This window comes from Melitaea cinxia, chromosome 17 (assembly GCF_905220565.1).
Source record: "Melitaea cinxia chromosome 17, ilMelCinx1.1, whole genome shotgun sequence".
NCBI lineage: Eukaryota > Metazoa > Arthropoda > Insecta > Lepidoptera > Nymphalidae > Melitaea > Melitaea cinxia.
Genome location: NC_059410.1, coordinates 1,925,125 through 1,942,425, shown reverse-complemented (window position 1 = coordinate 1,942,425; position 17,301 = coordinate 1,925,125).

The window sequence follows — 17,301 nt, the reverse complement described above, 5'->3', positions numbered from 1 at the left end:
TCAAGTTGTCAGGGTATGATGATTTCATTTAAAAAAATATATAATATTACATCAAAAACTTTTGTCTGTTGGATATCGTCATATGTGAAATAGCGTGATCAACAACTAGTGAAACTGGCCCTTAGTAAGTTCCAAAAAAGGCGAATTCGCGTGCTACCAAAACACTAATAAAATAAAACTCAAATTAAAAATAAAACTAATTTTACCGAATAATCAAATGAAAATAACTTTTTTATTTGTAACGTCCGTAATTTCCGAACGAATTGAATTAAAGTATAAGCTAAAGTGTACGACGATAAGTAAAAGGAAACGTCACTGAAGTCGAACATTCTCGTATCCTAAAAACGAACATAAAGTCCATGTAATAATAGTAAAAATCAAAAGCATGTAACAAACGTCTTTTGAAAGGGACGTATATATATGCTGTTCGATGAATAACATTCACCATTTTCATTGGTCGCTATAAATGAGAATGGACAAGTATTCACTGCTGAACGGCGAGGTCTAGTCGTAAAATAGCAGGATTAGGGGGTGGACACACTTTCTAGATCAGGCTGTGAAACAAGCGAACAATTTTTCGCCTGGCAAGGCTGATATAGCCACTCTTACGATAGTAGTTAAGCTTTTAGGAATGTCTAGTTTGTAAATAGATGAATAAATATTTATTTGAACGTTTTGTACTGTGATGTAATATACTAAAGTGTACAGATGTATAGTATATTTTAAGGTTTTCGATTGATTTAATACATGTTTTTGGAGTTTATTTGGAGTTAACTCTTTCAGAATCGATTTTCATATAAGGCCCCCGGTATGAAAAAAATATGAGGAGTAAAATTTCCTGAATGAATTACTTCGCTACGTTTCTCGTAACGCCATCTATCGGAACCCTATAAGCTTCCGATAGATGGCGTGATCCGTTAAACTCCATTTGTCTAATAGTGAAATAGTTAGCAGTTAATCTAAGAAAATATAAGTACTCAGGATAGAACAATGGTTTCTTAATTCCAAAAACACCATAGCACGAAAATATTTTGCATCTCAACTTTCAGAACATCGAATAATAAATTAAAGTACGGATTTCTCTAAAGCGTTACCTAATATAATTGTTTTTTGAAATATCATTTTCGTAGTATAAGCTTCGTAATATAAATTTTTCTGTTATACATTTCATATATAAGCCGTTACTATATTTTTATTATAAAATATACGCTTCAATTTCCCGCCAACTCCCTGGCCTATTTCTAAAACTTACAACTAGCGCTCCCACAGGCCATTGACGGAACTATAAAACAGTGCCGTAATAAAATTTATCCCCAGTCGTTGCATACATCACTAATCATTTGTGAAACGTCCATTGAACATCCGCTATCGTGCTCCACCTCCGCTACTAACTTACGCATCAATGGACACGTACCCAGAGAAAGTGTATTAATGCGTCGTTTAACTTTTTATAGTTCCACCCTTGTAGGTGCAAAATATTTGATGGTCCATATATAAGTTTTTACGAGCTGACGCGGTATAATTACGTCGTTTTATTTTCTAATGTTGTACATTGAAATGTTTAATGTCTTTTTGTGTGCGTGATTGTGTGGATGTGGTTAATTAATATGTTATTTTGAATTCAGTATTTACTAACGCTATAATTTATTTGTACGTATATCTTCTATACATCTAATAAAATGGTAGGAAAGTCAAAACTGTAGATTGAATATTTTTTTAAAAGAATACTTGGGGTGTGATCTACTATCGATACCGAAGCCAAAAATATAGTTTTTAGAATTTTTGTCTGTTCGTCTTTTTGTCTGTATGTATGTCCGGGATAAACTCAAAAAGTACTGCATGGATTTACTTCAAATTTGGCACGAATATTATTAAGAAGTCGGGTCAATATATAGGCTACATATTATCAGGCTATCACCTACGGGGAACGAACAGTAAAATTTTATTTCTTCAACGCATTCTGTAACAACGTGTAATCTAACAACGCATATTTGAATGTTGTTTTTATGTTAATAACCATGCTATAAGCTAGCTTCACACTATAAAAATCACGCAATATAAGTAACTAAGCCGATAAACATAATTAAATGAATATAAGTAGACAAGACAATTTTAAAGCAGTGCCATCTATGAGATTTTTCTCTAGATATGAAATGTAAAGAAGAAACGGGTAAATGAATGTTATTTTAAAAGGTATAATGTATAGCATTAACGCAGACGACGTCGCGGGCAGCAGCTAGTATATATATATATATATATATATATATATATACATGTAAATATTAGTATAATATTGTTCTTAACTGTAATTTAAATATATATATAATTAAATGTTATTGTAATATTTTTAAACTTCAGAAATAATCTTATGTGTATTTAGTTGGTAAGTCATTGAATAAATAAACGAAATAAATGTGCATTTGCTTCTGAAATATGTATTTTAAGAAATGGTGTATTGTAACAAAGTTGTTACGATTTATAATTTTAAAGTTGAAATAAATATCCACAGTGTATTATATATTATTTTTAATATAAGGTACCAACTTTTATGTGTGTTTGTGTTTTACACACTTCCTGTAAAGCCTTTCAAAACGTGAAGCCTTAAAAAAGCATAGACCGAATTTTATTAAAACGAGTGGGTATTTGTGTCCAGTCGGGCTGCTCCAAATTTTGAGAAGAAATTTCCGGCTGTACTCTACCTTAGTAGACGCATTTCAATTATAAATGACATAATCTGACAAAATCAAATCATAACACAAATAGTTATATAGCGTTGTATCTATTTGTGTTAAAAGTGAAATTCATATGACACATTTTACGCGTGTACAGTCTGCTGAAAGGTTTGTGTCAAAGTGTTACTTATCGAATGTCAGTGATGCGTACTCTGGAGCTTAATCCGAGCTGATGTAATTATGCCTTCAATATTTATCACAGTGGATATGTATTACTGACTTGGATTTTATTTTAAACTGATGATATTATCAATTGAAATGTAAAATCTAAAAAGTGGCAAATTGAGTGCATTGATTTTGGATTTTGGGAAAGTGTTACTATATTTTCATTTTAGCAACATCTATTTGATTGAGAGGTCGAATTTGTTATAAATATAGCTGTTGTTCTACTTTACATGCTGTAATTTTTTTTATTTGACGCCGCGTTGGCGCAGCGGTCACAGCCATGGATTGTACATGTTGCGCTGGCGGTTGCGGGTTCGATCCCCGCACATGACAAACATTTGTATTGGCCATACAGGTGTTTGCCGTGGTCTGGGTGTTTGTGCAGTCCTAGTGGGTCTCCCCACCGTGCCTCAAAGAACACGTTAAGCCGTCGGTCCCGGTTGTTATCATGTACACCTGATAGCGATCGTTACTCATAGTAGGGAATATATCCGCCAGCTCGCATTGGAACAGCGTGGTGGATTAAGCTCTGATCCTTCTCCGAATGGGGAAAGAGGCCTATGCCCAGTAGTGGGATATTACAGGCTGAAGCGATTTTTTTTTATTTAGTTTCATTTTTTGATGTCTTTTCATTTGTCACTATTTGTCTATTTTGCTTTACTTTAGTTTCTATTTCCTCATTAAAGAGCTTCTCTATCGAGGGTAATGAATATATATGATATAAAGAAAGAAAATCTAACCACTAGTCAGGAATATTCAAAGTAACAATACAGTATTTAATTACTGGCCTGCTACTCCATGTATGTTTTACGAGTATAATTACTGCAGTTCTGACTTCGTTCAATTGTGGGCTATTAGCTTCACTACTTTCTTTTTTTTTAACGTTTATACAATGAATATCTGGCCTATTTTTAGAAACTAAAACCAAAGAGGTTTTTATTAGTCTGTTTTTTTTTGTTAATAACGTTATTGTGATCCGTTAAATAAAAAAAATCTTTTTACTTTGATGAATCTAACAGATAACAAGTAATAATAAAAATATGTGATATACAGAAATATATTCAGATTGACTACTTGAGACACAAAATAATATCGTATATGTTTTTAATTGAATGAATCGATTAGTAAAATTCAAATACATGTCCTAAAAAGCCATCTTAACTAAATTCATTACCTTTTATTTAAAAATAGCAAAGCAACAAAAAAATTCGAAACGCAACTTGAAAGAAATTCTCCAATACTCAACAAGATACTATTCAAACCAAATGGCACTAAACATTAGGCAAATTCAAGACGTTCCCGAGGTTACTTAATAAATGATTTCTTAATAGTTTCCGAAAGCTGAAACAGGAACGGTAGACTGGAGCTTAAAGGTAATGCACGAAAGTTCGGGTAATTCGAATATCTGGCTCTTTGACGGACGTTTCTAGTTTAGCTTAGTAGTTCAATTTAAAGTAAACTTTGGCTATGAATGATTCATGATAAGGAAACTTGGATATATTAATTTGGGTAAATAATCTAATGGGTTTATTAATTTACTTTCTTAGCTGTGATTCAATAAATAGAATACATGGGTTTTGACGGTTTGAAAAAGTAGGTGGTTCTTAATTCGACTGTATTTTTTTAATGTATGATACTCAAAACTTTTTACTGTGTGGACCGATTTCGATGATTTTTTTTAATAGAAAAGTGGTGCGTGTCATGTAGTTTCATTTAAATTTAATCTGAGATCTGATTGAAGTACTGATACTTTTTGAGTTATCACTAGCAACGCGTATTTACTTGATTATTTTTTGTCGATACGTTGTATCTCATAACTTTTTACTGAGTTGACTGATTTTTTTTTTCAAAACTTAACTGCTTTGTCGTCTACTAACGCGTTACTTGTCGATGTAATTAACATCGGTTGCATTTGATCTGTAATCAAACACAATTATTGAATCTTAAGTTAATATAAAAATGTATGTCGCGCTGGTGAATAAAATATCATGATAAAAATATTTTTTAGAATAAATTTGAAGATGAAGTGTGTGATGTTTAAAGTTACTCAATTCTTCTCCCTATTAGAAAAATTGGTTTACACCCATCAGATCTTTATGGGTCTGGTTTAGGAGACTGTTTAATTCACACAAGACACAAAAAAAATGGTGTGTACACAGCACAGATCACAACTTCAATAGAATTTTGAAGACTTCAGAAATAGAGGGATAACTTTCGTTACAATTTCGTTGTTTTAAAATTAAATACAATGAAATGGATGGACATGTATGGGTTCACTATTTAGTTGAAACCATTATCAAACATATTCACGTTTGTTCCAAGATGTAATCAATCAAACCGACACTAGAGAGGTAGTTGACTTTGAAATTAATTTGCGTTCAGGCCGGCCGTCTTTACCGGATTAGCATATCACAGCCGAGACGGATCGATGACCCCACTCTGTTGGGTAATTAAGGGAAAAACTTATTTAAATTATTCAAAGGCATTAAACGTTTTTATGTTACATACTGGTTTTTATAAAGTTTAAAATGTGACTTTTATAATCGTTTTATTTTGCAGAAAATTTTGAACACTGTAGAGATGTTAAGATATTGAAGTTATACAAGTTTACCCAAATATTCTGTAAATCTCTAACCTCCTATTAATTTAATGAGTAGTTTCCCCCGTCAGGTTTGAACTAGCGTATGCATTTTCAAAATTTCCTTTAAGATATGCATTTTAATTTGTTATCCTTTATCATCGTACAGAAGCTGTTATTATTTTTTTAAGATTTGAACACAAATTACTTGATAGTAAACATAAATGAGGTCTATTTTAAAAGACGCTTGTAAAATGATTTGAAAAATATAGGAGTTCTTTACGTAAAGGAAAAAATATACATAAAGTATTTTATTTATTATTTATTTATTTATTTATTTATTATAATGCGCCAACAAGGTAGACACTAATAAATTCATTATAATCATCAGCACAGGGTACAAACAATTGAGTGATAAGTATATTAAATAGTCTCAAATTTTAAGTTGATTTACAATTTTGGTAAATTTGTTTCTCTATTTGATTATTTGGTCTTGAAAATAGTGAAAGAAACGATAAAAGATATATGATAATCTATGAGTTTGTAACGAATCGACGAAAAATCAGTCCAAATCGAAGTACATACGATTTCCAATTTATCAAAAGTCAAGCAATATATTACGATACGAACGAAGGATATTGAAGTGCAGAAATTGTAAAAGCACTAATGTTATTATTGTGATTTCAAAAGGCCACCGGTTCTCGGACGCTGACAAATATGTCTCAATAAGCGCGGTGTACACGCGCCGGCCTTCTGTTTTGTGTAGGGTTGCCAGACACCCTTATTATTTACTTTAAACCCTCTAAAATATTAATTTAGCATCTGCCAAAAATTACTTAGTTCCTTTTTGTAATTGATTCTAATAATGATAAAAGTGCTGTGTGGCTACGGCACTAAATAATTTAGCCACCCCCTCTCATCCCGTGGGTGTCGTAAGAGGCGACTAAGGGATAACACAGTTCCACTACCACCTTGGAACTTAAAAAGCCGACCGATGGCGGGATAACCATCCAACTGCTGGCTTTGAAATACACAGGCCGAAGACGGGCAGCAGCGTCTTCGGTGCGACAAAGCCAGTACTGCGGTCATCAACCCGCCTGCCCAGCGTGGTGACTATGGGCAAAACAAATGAGTTCACGTTATTTTTGGCGTAAAATTGTGAAGGCCTATGCCCAGCAGTGGACTGTTTAGGCTGTAATGAATGATAAAAGTGGAAACAACACTGTCTGGAAAAAAATAATTAGCTTAGCGTAAATATATCTGTGACCTTAAAGGTGAATGTAGAAAAAAGTGTGTAACCCTTAAGATTGTGGTGTGATTTTTTGGCCTTTTTAATATTGTCCTAAAGTCAATTTTATCCAAGTTTATATCATTTTTGTAATACCATTTTTAATAGTATCACTCCATAGTCAAAAGTAAAAACTAAATCGTAAAAAATTAAATGAAGCGTTACCAACCCTTGTTTCCAACATTCGCAGTTCTACTTTTAATCTCTCTTTATTTTCTGTCTTTACAAGAGGGTGTTGTGTGTTTGTCTTTTGTTTAGCGATCCCGGCTGCCAACACGGGAACCTTCCTTGCTGACAGTTATAAGAAAAATTTATTTCGTAACAGCTCCTTGCGTAATATTTCAGAGCGTTTTCTAAAGAGCTTTTACTAACCGACGACGGGAACAAGGTGTATAATGTGTTTACTTAAAATATAGGGTTTGGTTTTTATTTAAAATTAAAAAAAAATTATTGCACCGTTCTGGTGTAATGGTACGTGTGCGATGTGGGCGGTGCCTAAACACCGACGGTTGCGGGTTCGATTCCCGCCCGGAGTGAATATTTGTGTTTATACAATTTTTTTATTCCAGTCTGATCGTTAGTCCTTGTGGATCTCCCAACCGTGCCTCGGACGGCATGGTTGGAACGTTAAGCTGTCCCAGTTGTTATCATGTACACCTGATAGTGATCGTTATTTATAGTATCCCTACTATCCACCAACCCGCTTTGCCCAGCAGTGGGATATTACAAGCTGAAGCAGCAGGAGCAGAATCTAAATTGAATCTGGCAAGAATATCAATTATTTATTCCTTTTGAAAACTCGTAGATTTTAGGAAGCGATATGTCGAGGCACTCATTTTTAAAATAATAATAAAATAAGATTATATATAATGATAGTTGTTTGTGTATCATGTAATATATACGAAGACGAATTCACACAAAGAAATGAGTCACGTTGACTGAACTATTTCTAATGGAAAAATCAAACGTATTTACGCATTTCTTTACACAGGTCATAAGTTAACTTGAAAATAGATTACATTTATTGGGTTCTGTACGTGATCAGTAATGTTGAATAATTTGTGTGTTTGCTAGGCTGTAAGATTTTTGTCACAGCTGTATTTACTTTATTTATCTTATATATAAAATTCTCGTGTCACAATGTTAATTAAAATACTCCTCTGACGTAACGCCTACCTTGAAATAGAAAAAAATAAAAATAAAAATTGCATGTTTTTAGAATAAAAAAGGACATGGGTTCATAAGCCCGTGGATGTATATCACTTAAAAAAAAAAATAGTCCTCTGAAACGCCTGGTCCGATTTCTATGAAATTTTGTGCGCATGTCGGGTAGGTCTTAGAATCGGCCAACATCTATTTTCCATACCCCTAAGTTATACGGAGGGGGGGAGGGTTAATAACATATATATAGCAAAACAACGTTTGTGGGGTCAGATAGTAATCAAATAGATAAAAAAAGATATAAAATTATTATCCACTCACTTTAATATTTAGTTTTTTTGATGCATAACAAACAGGTGAAAATAAAATTTTATATCGGCATACATTAAGTTAAAAAATCAAATGACATTTATATCATTTAATTATATCATATATCTAATTGTAATTTTTTTAAACATGCAATTCTTTTGGTGGTTCTAATTAAATAAATAAAAAAAATTATATATATATAAAGTAATGTTTGTCTGTATGTCCTTTATAGAATCGTAGACTATGCATTTGATCATATCATGATCTTTCAGCAAGGAATACCTGCATGAGCCCACAAAGGCATCTGAGTTGCTACGATAAAAAAATAAAAAAAAGCGTAGCAACACGCGCACGGTACAGCTAGTAAGAAATATATTTACAACTATAAATTATTTATCACTAAGTCTTGTAATAGCCATAATCTAAAAAAAAAACGTCTAAATTAGCCAAGAATCGTAATAAAAATCATTGTGCCATAGTTACTGTAAATTATTTTTAGACGTTGTAATTATAATAATATTACTGTTTCAGTTGTCTCGATAGCGCAACCCTTGATTATTATTAAAGGTGCTTAGTCAATTAGACTCTATACCTATCTATGACTGATCATGATTTATCTGTTCTAACTTAAGCTACCTGAACTAAATCTACAGCTGATATTATAAAGAATTTGTCTTGTAGGTATAGGCTGTTACAATGTTAATTTGTTTGAATTATTGATATTAATGTGCGTATAAGACAGACAAAGAGTTTTTAAAGCATTTATCTAAAGATAAATTAATCCTACAAACGATATTTTTAATATTCTGAGAATGAATTTTAAGTTTGTATTTAAACTTAGTTGATAGCTAAATATTATTATTTGATGAACGATTACATATAAATACTAGCTAACCCAGCCACGCGTTGCTGTGGTTCAGTAATTATAACTTATTATAATATATGTAAATTCTATATTCAAATGTGCCAGCTATAATATATAAATAGAAATACGGCGCCATCTACCGGATATCTGTGTAACTTAGATACCAAACCGCCATCTATTAGGATTTAATAGAACTAACCGATAACTACACGCTAAAGTCGTATAATAAACATTTAATTTACAATAAAAAATGTGATAAAAATTGTTTCAGTATTTTCGGAGTATATCGCTGACACCGTCCGACACACGAAATTTTAATATATAATACAGATTAATTTATTAACTGTTTCTTTTACAAAACAAAAAAATAACAATAATAATTCTACGTGTACATAAATAATAAAAAGACTAATAACTAAATAAGAACTACTACCGTATGAAGTAGTCAAAAATAAAATTTATAGAAAATTTGCGTAACAAAAAAAAAAAAGAAAAAAAAAAACAAATAAAGGAATTTTATTACGACGCTATTTTTGTTACTTTATTTTAACACTTCCAAAGATAGCAATAACAGCTACGTCATCGAAGCAATTATAATAAAATTAACTTATTTTGTAACCTCATAGTATTATCTAGAAAGATAATAAATAAATATAATTGTTATTTATTTAATAATATAATTAATAAACATAATTAAGTATATATTTATAATAACCAGAAATTGTACTTCAACACATTGCAGCTCAACTTATACAAATTACGTTTACAACTTTCAGACATCTCATTGGTCCTGTCTTTATATATGCAAATTTAACTGGCAAGTTTTCGCCTCATCATCGCAGACCCCTAATTTGTCCGTCTTCGTGTCTGCGAATACAATACTCGGTAATTGCACCGCATAATTAATACGAAGATGACTCATTCTTTCTTTGTGTCTTTGTGGCGTATCTTTTAATTTATGAGGTATAAAAGACAAAAGACTTTTATTTAAAACACGTGTGTTTAGTTCAGGAGTTGGAACGGTAGTCCTTTATATATATAGAAATTTATGACTGACATCTTAGAGTTGTTTTCAGTTGTTCTCAATTAGGCTGAGCGATGTTGCATTGATTGCTCAATAGTTGGTGTGTTTTCATATCATAACCATCTAATAGGCATCGTTACTCATAGTAGAGAATGTAGCGAACTCGCTGTGGAGCAGCGTGGTTGATTACGCTCAGACCCTTCGCCTATAGAGAAAGAGGCCTATGCCCAGCGGTGGGATGCTACAGGCTGACTCATTCAATCTCAGTTCCGACGCACAACTGGAGTTTACTCTCTTACTAAACTACTCCTTAAAAAGGCTTACTAGTATAAGAAAAAGATTAATACCATATCAAATAAACGAATCAAGTAACGCCATCTATCGTGATAGAGATGGCGTTATTAGAAAACGTCGTTACGCCTTTAGACTTTACGCGATAGATGGCGTTACGAGAAACGTAAGAGGTCATTCGTTCAGTAGATTTTACTCTTCATATTTCTTTCATACCGGATATATATATGTATAAATGACATACCCACATTAAAAATCCATTATATACTTACAAAATTAATGCAGATGAAGTCGCGTTAACGTCACAGTATTATAATCACAAAAGTGTATACTCTTAGTCGACGCTGGGTGGTTCTTCAAAGAGTAACCTAACCAAAGTTTCGCAGACTTCTGAAAGTCTTCAGATGATCTATGCGGTGTTAATTGCTTAGAGTACTTGGATAAGTTCGAATTCCTTAACCTCAGCGTGTATAAATATAACGTTGTGTTTACAAATTATTACGCAAGAGTTAAAAAATTTCACATTATTGAGAGTGTTTCTACGTGGATAAAATGTTAGCTTTCTCTATCCAGAAGTGGATGTGATACGCCAAAGAGATGAAAATTGTTGTGATATGTATATATATATATATATATATATATATATATACAACAATTATATAAACAATAATATACATTCTTTTTAAATTTTTTGTTTTAAAAAAATGTTTATTTAACGTTTATTTTTTTTTATAAATTTCCTCAATCAACACACAGAAAAAAGTTTATAATCCATTGCTCCAACCAAAAAATTGGTGTTTAAAATATACAAAAAGTTTAAAATTCCTTATATTAACACAATAAAGTATACGTCGTTCTAATTTATACTTATATTATGAACCAGAATAGTTTGTTGTTTGTCTCTTTATTTGAACGCACTATTTTTATTTTTATTTCATTTTATTTAATGAAACAATAGTACAATAAATGTATAATAATACTAGTTGACTCGGCAAACATTATTTTGCCGCTAAACGCTATTTAAAAATAGGGGTTGGTGTTAGAAGGGTGAAAATTTAGGGTTGTATGTATTTTTCAACGACAAATCATACTAAAATAAAAAATAAATAAACTATCTAAAAATTAAAAAAAGTTAGGGGTGGACTACCCTTAACATTTACGGTGATGAAAAATAGATGTTGTTCGATTCTCAGACCTATCGAATATGCACACAAAATTTCATGAGAATCGGTCAAGCCGTTTCGGAGGTGTTTAACTACAAACACCGCGACACGAGAATTTTATATATTAGATAAGTCAAACACTTAAATCACTGTTACATACACTTTATGAGGCTAACAATCACCTATCAAAGTTCACAAAATGTTTACTAAATATGTTTTATTGTGACCTATTAATGGTAGAAACACTTTCGAAATGAAGGTAGATTAGAAATAAAAGAAAATATCTAACAGGTAATTGCGTAATAGTAGGCGATCTTATCAACCAGTATGATTTAGGCGATGCGAGCTACCTCGCCGCCCACTCCTTTTTACTGTACAGACACTTGCGGGGATGACTTAAACGCACTAATCTCATTAATTACCGGTTCAAATTCAAAAATTCATTTAACGTTGGATAGTCCAATTACCAAGAAGGCTGGGGGCTACCCTGCAGATCGGAGAGGGGAGGGTCAGGATGAGCTCCCAAATGAAATATTTGGGGCTCATCCTTGACGGAGGGTGGACCTTCGGTCCACACTTCGCTATGGTGGGACCGAAGGTCGTGAAGGTGGCGAGTGCACTGGGCAGACTCCTCCCGAACCTCGGAGGACCCAGCGCCGCCTGCAGGCAGCTATATTCCGGAGTCTGCCGGAGTATGGCGACGTACGGTGCCCCGGTTTGGGCGGATCGCCTCACTGCGAAGAATAAGGCCGCACTGCGGTCGGCGCAGAAGATCATCGCAGTGAGGGTGATTCGGGGGTATCGTACGGTATCGTGGGCTGCAGCTACTGCTCTAGCTGGCGACCCCCCGTGGGAGCTCGTGGCGGAGGTCCTTGCCGAGACCTACTCATACGTCTCGGGTAGGAGGGCTCTCGGTGAGAACCTCACGTTGGACGGGATCCTACGGGTGCGCCGGATGGGGCAAGAAGCATTAATGCGGAGGTGGGGGGAGGACCTGGTGGAGCAGCCGTATGGCACACGCGTAACGGCTGCCTTGCGCCCGGTCCTTGAGCGGTGGATGCGCCGTAAGCGCAAACCCCTCACCTTCCGTCTGACGCAGGTTCTCACCGGGCACGGCTGCTTTGGTGAATACTTGTGTCGGACGGCCCAAAGGGAGCCGACGACTGAATGTCACGATTGTGGCGCGGCGGTGGACTCTGCCCAGCACACCCTCGAGGTGTGCCCGAGATGGGCGGCGCTACGTCGCGATCTGACGACAGTCCTCGGAGGGGACTTGTCACTGCCGAGCGTTATCACCGCGATGCTCGGTGACGACGAATCCTGGAAGGCGATGGTCTCCTTCTGCGAGACAGTAATGTCCCAGAAGGAGAACGACGAGCGGATGAGAGAGGGGGCCGCCGACGAGGCCTCCGTCCGCAGGCGACGAACGGGGGTGCGTAGGAGGCGCTACTTAATGCGTCTCCAGTAACGCCCCTGTGCCCTTGTCGGGCCGGGATGGGAACCCGGTCCTGCTAGACATGGCGTCGTCGGGATTGTTCAGAGGTGAGCCGGACAGTCCCATGGAGGAGAAGTCTGGTCTTTTCGCCGAGGCCAGCCTGTCGCTGGAGGGATCCTGTTGCCTGCAGTTCCGGGACCCTCCAATTAAAGCGGCTGAAGGCTCCCGCAGGGGTTTTGGTCGGTAGTGCACCCCCAAGTGCTAAGCCGACATACGGTCTAGGAATGCCTACCCGGGCATCCTGGATATCACCCGTAAATGGGTTACCCTGCGATATCAAAAAAAAAAAAAAAAAAAAAAAAAATTACCAAGAAGGCTATATAATATTTAAGTGCATTTTGCCTCATTATATATTATATTTGCCTCATCATAATGCGGGTGCAACCGATGCGCACAACTTGTGCTAACTAATAAAACCAATACAGTAAAATCTAAGTAATTTATAGTAGTACATAGTTAACTGTAATTGTATTCTGTTTTATTGGATTACCTTTACTATTAATTGAAGGTTTATATTCCTTTAATAAATACATCATTAATTGAAATCTGATCGTGATGTTGTGAATTGAGATGATTGATAATAATACGCATAATTATCGAGTCTGATTGCTACAATTATAACATAAATTTTACGGTTATACTGTAAAACGAGCGTACTTAAAGGGATTGATATAATTGAACATATGAACGTTGACTGAAATGTCTATAATTAAAATGTGATTGATTTAGGTACTAAATCTGTGGTAAATTCCAATCATGGCTGACGGTAAAGAGAAAATCTTACATATTTTCGCACCAAAAAGGATGTAATATATTTTTTAGAAATTAAAAAAAAAAAAGATTATATATTCAGCTAGCTTGGATTAGAACTACACGCACGAGAACATTCACTAGATCATCGCGTCGCCTGTAAAACTTTCATCGTTGGTAACATTTACTAAGACATTACATACATAACATAACACAATGTAATATACATAAACATAATGTAATGGGTATGTATTTATTTATTTAGTTATTTATTTATATGTTTATTATTTATTTATATTTTAGGACGATATCTAATATATAAAATTCTCGTGTCGCGGTGTTTGTAGTTAAACTCCTCCGAAACGGCTTGACCGATTCTCATGAAATTTTGTGTGCATATTGGATGGGTCTGAGAATCAAACAACATCTATTTTTCATCCCCCTAAATGTTAAGGGTAGTCCACCCATATTTTTTTTAATTTAATGATACAACATTAAAAAATACATACAACTTTAAATTTTCAACCCTCTACGATCAACCCCTATTTTTAAATAGCGTTTAGCGGCAAGACAACGTTTGCCGAGTCAGCTAGTTATTATTATATTATTAGATTGTAGGATTCACTTTGTTTTGCCATTTTGATGACCCTGCTCTGTATTGTTTTAAAATCTCCTCTACCCCAAGCTTGTCTGGAAGAAACCGCTTACCTAGCGATAAGACCGCCTTTGTGCTTTTTATTTTGTAAGTTTTATTTTTTAAGATACCTATGTACTTTAACTTGTATGCACAACAAACTATATTTCTTCTTCTTCTTTTATACTTTAATTTTTTTTTCATATAAAAAAGATGGTATATTTATTTATTTATTTATTTATTTATTTATTTATGTAGCTTAATACATTTACATTACATTTCTTTATTATTCATCATGACATCTAAACTAGGCATTGCCTGTATCTTAGATATCAGTCTCTTTCGTTAAAAATTTAAAGCAAAAAACTTACAGTATGTACTCATCACAAGTACACTATTTGTATTAAAATGTTAACAAATAACAATAATTAATGCGAGGGTAGAGTAACAATTAAAATTGACAATCTGAAATATTCCTATTCGTAATGTTCTATTATTTATATTTATGAATTGTTTACTATTGGAAACTTTATTGGTTTATGAATTAGTTGTATATTTTTTTTTTGTGTACATTACTTGTATTTTGTGTACTGCTTATTTCCTAAAAAAAAAAATAGCGTCATAGCCTATGTACGCCTATCCCCGACCCTGTTCAGGAGCTCTGGTCACCTTAGTCATCACAGAAATACTACCACTTATAAGCAGTGTTATTTAGCTGTGATCTTCTGTAAGGTCGAGGTACTTCCCCAGTCGTGCTACTCCAAACTTTGAGCTGGATATATCTTTTTAATACAATGATAGGCTTGCGTTTGACCACTATTTTATCTGATGATAAGTGAAAATGAATATTTATAATAAATATTTCCTGTCCCACCTCATCATCATCATCATCATCATTACAGCCTTATACAGTCCACTGCTGGACATAGGCCTCCACAAGTTTACGCAAAAAATAACGTGAACTGATGTGTTTTGCCCATAGTCACCACGCTGGGCAGGCGGGTTGGTGACCGCAGGGCTGGCTTTGTCGCACCGAAGACGCTGCTGTCCGTCTTCGGCCTGTGTATTTCAAAGCCAGCAGTTGGATGGTTATCCCGCCACCGGTCGGCTTTTTAAGTTCCAAAGTGGTAGTGGAATCGTGTTATCCCTCGCCTCTTACGACACCCACGGGAAGAGAGGGGGTGGCTATATTCTTTAGTACCGTAGCCACACAGTACACCTGTACCTGTCCCACCTCAATAACCCTTATTTTAAAACGGTCAAGTAGGCAGTGATTTGTCATTCATATCTTTAATGGAAATCGCCATTTCAATACATGACAGTGTAACTCATTTTTATGTATTATAGAATATATAAAATAACTTTCCATAAAATCAGTCACGTGTACAAACATTTACAAACAAGTGAACTGTGTAACAGGTCGTCTGGCAGTCGCCGGGGTGAATGGCTAGTGTAGAATAGGCTCCGTCGGGTCAATCACTCCGGTCTGGTGTGACACACGGCTGAATCGGGAACGTTAACGACTTCTTATTTTATTAATATCCTTTTAAAATTAAAATATTATTTTATTAATGTAAGAAAGAATCAGTTATTTTGGTCAGGTAATTATAAAAGAAAGAATCCACTGTTCAGGTCTCATTAAATACGATTTACATCTATACTAATTTTATAAAGGGATAAAATTAGTAAGTTTCTGAAATTCTTTTGACAGAAGAAAGCTTACTTAGTTTAATAACAAACTCTTAATAAAAAAAAATTAAAGTGAACAAGTCGGAATAAATAGTTGTGTTGTGCCCGCATGAAAAACAAACTGATTTCAATTACGTCGACAAGTAATACAATGTAGGTGGATGAAAAAATAGTTAAGTAAATACGCATTATCAAAGATTACTCAAAAATACTCATTGGATCTCAATCACATTATCATCTTTAACCACCCGGTAAAAAGTTCTGAAGTAACACACATAAAATTGAGAACCTTGTCTCATTTTTGAAGTCGGCTACAAAAACTATAACCCACTGCTTTCCACCAGCCTGTCACCGAGCGCTCAATTTCCGTCCCAATACCTATACAATATTTTAGTACAGATAATCCACCTGGTAAAATGTCATCTGAACGTTCAGACCGTGTGTTATTTTTATTAGATACATAACTATCCGAACTTCCAGACAGACAAATGAATTCACAAGTTCTTGAAACTTGAACCCAGGCTTTAGAGTTTCAACTGATGGACTAAGACATCTTGATATTCAGTTTTGAAACGATACTTACATGGGTTTTCATGTCATTTTTATTATACTATAGTTTTGTTATAGTTTCAAAATGTGTATCAAATAAAACGCAGAAATAATACAACGATATTGACTTTGATTAATTAATTAATGATTTTGTGTTTCAAATTATATCCTTCGTTGGCGATTCAATTAAATTTTGGGCTTTTTATTCTTCGTTAATTGAACTTTTTAAGTCAATATCTTCATTTCTTCAATCAATAGCTTATTTGAACCAATATGATCAGAGCAATCAACGATCTACTTAAGATTGCCGGTGTAGGCGGATGATTTTGTTTATTTGCCTAATACCGGGTTATGTATTATGTATGTATGTATATATGTATGTATGTATTTATGTGTGTATTCTGTATAAGTATTAGTGTGTAAGTATTAGCATCTAAGTTTATGATATAACTGCACCACCTACCCTGTCTCGAGATTCTATTAAATTTATTCTTCCTTTAATTGGGTTGTCTGGAAGAAATGCCTAAATAGCCATAAGTCCGCCCATTGTACTTCACAGTCTGTAAATATTTTTAAATGTGTTTATTGTTTAAAACGTAGTTGTGGTG